Source organism: Seriola dumerili, unplaced genomic scaffold (assembly GCF_002260705.1).
Source record: "Seriola dumerili isolate Sdu_G_001 unplaced genomic scaffold, Sdu_1.0 BDQW01000138.1, whole genome shotgun sequence".
NCBI classification, from domain to species: Eukaryota; Metazoa; Chordata; class Actinopteri; order Carangiformes; family Carangidae; genus Seriola; species Seriola dumerili.
This window is the reverse complement of record NW_019174393.1, coordinates 8661542-8667851: the sequence shown is the minus strand read 5'-3', so window position 1 is coordinate 8667851 and position 6310 is coordinate 8661542. Positions and strand designations below refer to the sequence as shown.

The following is a 6310-nucleotide window of genomic DNA, read 5'->3' as shown; positions in this document are numbered from 1 at the left end:
TGTGTCAACTTTTACAGGAGGCAGTCGCAAAGTGAGAGAAAACAATCACCCACCACATGCTGGTACATTTTGACTCTGACTGCAGCCAGAAAATGGCGTGATGCCTTCTTACTCATGCGTGGAAATCCCTTTTTGTGCTTCTAAATCTGGCAGGAAACTACAGACATTTGGGGTCCTGTTGGACTGAGCGGCTTGTGAATTTTGGGATTTACCCTTCACTGTGTGGCCCGAGGACAACAATGACCGTGGTTGCACCAGAAACACAGGTGAATGATTAAGTAGCAGTCACTGAGCACGTAATGGAGCACTGAAGACAAGGTAATCATCCATGATCTTTACTGTGTAGTAAAAGGCAGAGACACTATCTGCTGTTGAACAGAGGACTTGAGCTGATAAATACTCTGAGAGAGACACACACACAAAGTACATGTAAACAGTCCCCTCACACAACATAATTACATATAAATACAGGAAGTCATCTCTCTCTGTTCTGCAAAGTCCCAAGAATAATTGAGCTACATGAATGTGGGAATAAAGAAAGTAATTGAGCAAAAAAAGGTTAAAGAGGAGAAGTGAATGAACAGGATGTGAATGAAACAAGGAAATCAGCTTGTGTTGTCAACCTAAATAAGTGTGTGTGTATGTGTACGGTACTTATCATGTATTCAGCTTGTTGTTATGGCCAATTAGTAGAGTGGCTTGTTTCTTTTTCTTTTTTTTCTACAGCAGGGTGAAATGAAAGGACTCTCAGGGAGAAAGCGAGGGAGCAGAGAGAGATGGTGGTAAGACGAAAGAGAAAGAGATGGGGGGGGTCTTTGGATGTCATGTGTGTGGGAGAAGCTACAAATGCACAGACTGCAGACAGAGAGAACAGCCAGTTCTTTGCTTCAGTTCATGTAAATATTACAAGCCATTTCACTGTATGAATCTACAGTATAAATGCATCACAACTTCACATTTTATTTCTTATCTTGACAGTATCTAGAGACTGCAAGTAAATCAGAAGGGCTCAGTCTGATGCTTTATCTCTTCATCTTTTTTATGTCTTGCTATGTCGTATTTTAGCATCAGTAAATATTTGTCATATTATGATTGAAGCACTTTTACAGTTACCATCAATACCCTACTACAAGCACTGCTGAAAGGTCTGCTTAACTCCACACTGCAGAGACGTGTGGTTCACTTATGACATAAACTGAAAGTGCATGTAATCATCAGACATCCACCAGAAAGCTGCTACAACACTGTGATATCCTGTAGCCAGGTCAGCAGTCTACTGCATGAACAAATATTTTAATAGTAATAATCATACTGAAATAACAGGCTCATTCAAACAATTACCAGTTAGAGCAAGGTTTATGTAGCATTTAAGCAAAAAGCCCTTGTGTCTGACAACTTGCAATCAGATCTGTGAGGCCGTACTGTACTGTTTGGAGTTAAATGCTAACAATGCTAATGTGCTGATCTTAACATGGTATAATGTGAGCCATGTTCACCATCTTAGCTTACCGTGTTAGCATACTGCAGTTTGCCGGGGGGGATCATCAGAGCTGATGCAAATCATCCTGAAGGGAACATGAATGTCTCTCCCAAGAATATTACCAAAAATATTTTTTATAAAATGACCAGGTGAACCACGGATTAGGAGTCAGCCTGAGCGTCACTACACCACAGTGTGCAACAAGTCGGACAGCTACTTTACTGACTGTCTCACAATATCAGATGAAGGAGCAAATAAAGGAAACTGTGGGTTATATGATGTCTTCTTCAGGAGAGGCAAACACATGGGATAACAATCTGTTTTTCTTTGAGACAGTGTTTATGGGAGAGGTAGTCTTTACTACAGCTCATTTGACAGTGATAGTTTGCTGTTTAACAATAACACACAAACATGTGATAGTGCGCAGTATAATTTTGTGAGTGTAGCTCCAGTGTAAACTCCATCGTCAGCTAAACACAAATAGCACAAGACTAAGTCACAGTTATAATGATAACTTGGTAAGATCCACTACAGTGGTGTCATAAGTCTGAGCTGCTTGTTGTTGCTTTGGTGAGAATAACCACTGATTTTTCTAATATTTATAAACACAGATAAATATCTCTTACATAACCTTTATAGCTGACTGAGAGTTTCCATAAGGGCCTAATGATGGGCTGTGTGTGTGTGTGTGTGTGTGTGTGTGTGTGTGTGTGTGTGTGTGTGTGTGTGTATGTGTGTGTTTACTAAACAGCGATCACCCTTGCATTTTTTGTCCGTGCAAACATGCCCTTAGTGTGTGGAATCAAGTGTCTTTTCCTTCTTGTTCTCACCCCCTTTTTTTCTCTTCTTACTCATTTAGTCGCTCATTAATCTGACATCTGCCCTCCACTTACCTTCAGCTGCCCTTGAATAAAGAATAATAACCTTAGAACTACAGCTGGGCCGTGACAAGTGTGGACCAGGATGTGAGTGAAGTGGAACACTCTTGCTGATTTAAGATCTGCAGGTTAGTACTTTGCTCAGGAGTGGTTAAAACGAAAGCAGAACAGCTCTTGTTCTTGGTTTCTTGTTCTCTTGATGATGTTACATACTCATCCAAGCTGATATGACAAAGTGAAAACAGAATTTTAGAAAAACTGAAATGTCACACTTTGCTGTGACACTTGAAATTTAGCTCAGGTGCCTCCCGTATCTCTTGATCATCTTTCAGATGTTTGTGCCCCTTGATTGAAGTCCACCTGTGGTAAATTCAGTTGATTGGACATGATTTGGAAAGGCACACACCTGTCCATATAAGGTCTCACTGCTGGGCAATGTGTATCAGAGCAAAAACGAAGACATGAGGTGGAAGGAACTGCCTGCAGAGCTCAGAGACAGGACTGTGTTGAGGCACAGATCTGGGGAAGACTAGAAAAACATTTCTGCTGCATTGAAGGTTCCCAAGAGCAAGTGTGGAACAACCAGGACTCTACATAGAGAAACTGAGAAATTGGGGAAAGAAAGGCCTTGGAACAGGAAGTGGCCAAGAACCTGATGGCCACTCTGGCTGAGAGATCAGAGATCCTGTGTGGAGATGGAGAAACTTCCAAAGGGACAACCATTTCTAAGCATCATGTCTGTTTACCTCCAGACATGATGCTTAGAATTGAGTGCAAACACTTCAATCTTAGTTTCATCACACCAGAGAATCTTGTTCCTCACAATTTGAGAGTCCCTAGGGTGCTTTTTTGTAAACTCCAAGCAGCTTTTATGTGATTGGTGGAGTGATTGGTATGAGATACCCATATTATTTGGTTCAAATGTTAACATGAGACACATCCCTCTCTTTGTTTCAATGTAAAACACAGAAAAGAAAAAATGAGTGTTGGACTAGTTTTTAAGCAAAATCCCATCCATCCCCCATGCAGTAGCGATGATGTGGTAACCTTGGCCTGTTTACTGTAATCACGTAGCTGTGGCAATGTTGGCTCCTGAGTGGAGTCATTACAGGTTCCTGCTGCTGTTTCCTGTGGCCTGAGAGCAGCAGCTTCTCTCCCCTCGTCTGTTTACACGGCCTAGATTAACATGGCACTGGGTTTTAAATGGGTGTCTGTGTACATGTGTATTTCAGCACATTTTTGGCACAAAAAAGAAACCACCTGTGGTCTCAAACGTGTGTGTACGTGTCCTCCATGTGCGTTTGTTTGTGTCAGTCTAATGTGAGTTTGTGTGTGTTTAAATAGACTGGAGGAGCTGGAGTGTAGCTGAACACAAACAAACACTGTGTATCTCCATACAGACCATCTATCCAGCAGCCAAGAGGTCACAGGAACAGACACCGAATCATGCAAAAGTGAACTGAACCTCCATCTGTGAACTCACTGGAAAAACATGTAAGTTACAGCATTTGCCATAGTAACAAGAACCAGGAAGGGGAAGCCCCCTCTGTATGAAATCACCTGAAACTAAATGTTTTAAAGAGTGAGGTAGGGGGGTGTGTGTGTGTCTGTGTGTGTGGGAGAGGAAATGAAATACAAAACCTGGGAAGAGTGAGAGCAACTCATCCTGATGAGTTACATTGTTTCACACGCATAAGGAACCACACAAAAGTTTCAAAAATGTTCTACCTCAAACACCCACATGTGATTATCTAACGATGTTATATTCAGTTTCTCTGAAGGAAATAAGCAGAATGCGGCTCGTATTATCCCGCACAGTGTTGAACACTCTTACAGTGTGAACTGTGGTTTTTGCACCTAAACCTTCCTTGCTGTAAAAAGTGCGCATTGCCGCCATAAACTATATCAGAAAGAGGTTGTGAAAGAGAAACAGAAAAGCACTGTTACTGCTACTTTACTGCAGAAATAAATTTCCATCAGAATTCAGATGAGCAGACTCTCCTGGCTAACTTTAATCCCAACATTGAAAGTATAGCCAGAAGAATCACAATAATTAGGATAATAAAAGGTATAATAATAAAGTATCTCAAGTTTAAAAAAATAATAATAATAAAAAAAAATATATATATATACACACATACATATATTGTGTGTGTGTGCGTGCTTGCGTGCGCACAGACTGTAGTAACACTGTTTATATAATGTTAAGTGATTAGTGAACTCTGGGTGAGCTGTGTTTTTCCAGGTGTGTGTGTGTTTTATGTTTTATAGTCTTAAGAACCCTCAAGATACAATCTGGCCTTGACCAGTAGAATTTGTTATTATAAACCTGTTCCTTATTACAGGGGGAGGAGCAGTGGAGATTGAGGGCTAAAGGTGTGTGTGTGTGTGTGTGTGTGTGTGTGTGTGTGTGTGTGTGTGTGTGTGTGTGTGTGTGTGTGTGTGTGTGTGTGTGTGTGGGGGAGGAAGGGAAGTGTACTATCAGCAGAGTAGAGTTGTATATGCATGTGGTCTCTGCAGACAAGAGTGTAGTTTGTCTAATGCGACAGTGAGCTCTGTAGTTAATGTAGTGATCTGTACATTAGACACAGTGTGCAGCTAATGGACCCGGACAGAGCTAATAACTTGTAAATGCAAGTTGGCTCTGAACTGACAACACGTATACACACACACACAAAAGCCTGTGTAGCTGCTGAGTGGCCCTCTCTGCTGGCAGTAAAAGCACTCAGTGTAATGTCCAGTGTTTTCAGTGGGCTGCTGTTGTAGTGGTCTGGCTGTGTATTATTTCACTATGAATTAAACATGATGCAAGTCCAATCTGCTACCAACAAAGACTCCCAATGTTTTCAACCTGCTTACAAAGCTGCTTCTACTCTGCACTAAAACATCAAGTTCAGGCAGTCTGAATTTTAGGAGGAGGCTTCTTTCTTCATTTCTTTCCTTCTTTTCATCGGTCCACCACTTTGGATCAGACTGAAATATCACAACAACTATTGGATGAATTGCCATTAAATTTTATACTAACATTCATGATACCCAGAGAATGAATGAAGAGTTTGGTGAACCCTGGACCTTTGCTTATAGGCAGGTTCACAGATTCTCACTCCCCTTACAAAAACATGCTACTTCTTCACTATAGACTGGGAACATTTTTGCTCCCAGTAGGCTATCACTACTGTGTATTGATTTGATCCAAACCCAGATTGACCTATTGGTGCTGTGTGCCTGCTCTTTGTTTATGTAGGTCTCAGTGCAGTAACAAACCATTTCACATGGTAAAATAACATGTTATTGGCTATTTGCTGTTGCAATTCACCTGCAGAAGTAGTGTGTGTCTTTATTTTAGGAGGCCTCACCCATCATCCCCCATGGCAACCACATACTACCCCTTTGCCACGCAAAACTAAATACTTGATTTAAGTTCAAGTACATCAACATTGTATTACAGTACTATGGTAAATGGAGGGGAATTTTCACCACTGGAATTAGGTGTCATATGCAGGGGCTTAGTAGTGAGGGGAGGCCCAGGACCATCCACAAATTTTGTGAACACAACTTAGTATTGCTTTTGAATGGTTTAATATTGTGAACTAGCTAATATTGAAATAGTTCACTTGCTGATAAATGAAGTAGCAGTTTCAGAACACTTTCTTAACTCTCTATGGCCTTCAAACCACTGCACGTGCACTTGTTGATTCAGTTATCTGTGCAGACATGACAATGGATGTATAATAAAGGAGAAGGGGCTCGCTGAGGCCAGATTTATGTGGCTATAGCTACTGGTCACATGTGCTAGCAGACAAAAGTAGCAGTCGTGGTAATTCTTTGTTTTTGTCTTTGTCTTTTCCCACAGCTGTCTGTTATCACACACTCAACACAAACACACATTAAAACCACAAACAAACTTTCCATAGACTTAATTTCTCACCTATCGACCCCTTTACACACAAAG

At 41.1% G+C, this 6310-nt stretch overlaps 1 long non-coding RNA gene across 1 annotated transcript; it reads left to right on the top strand.

Annotated features, from left to right (window-relative positions):
• The first annotated feature begins 759 nt into the window (after positions 1–759).
• Positions 760–3806, top strand: LOC111224484. Its single transcript, XR_002665225.1, has 3 exons — positions 760–782; positions 2380–2486; positions 3759–3806. It is a non-coding gene; the product is annotated as an uncharacterized LOC111224484 (long non-coding RNA).
• The last annotated feature ends 2504 nt before the right edge of the window (positions 3807–6310 follow it).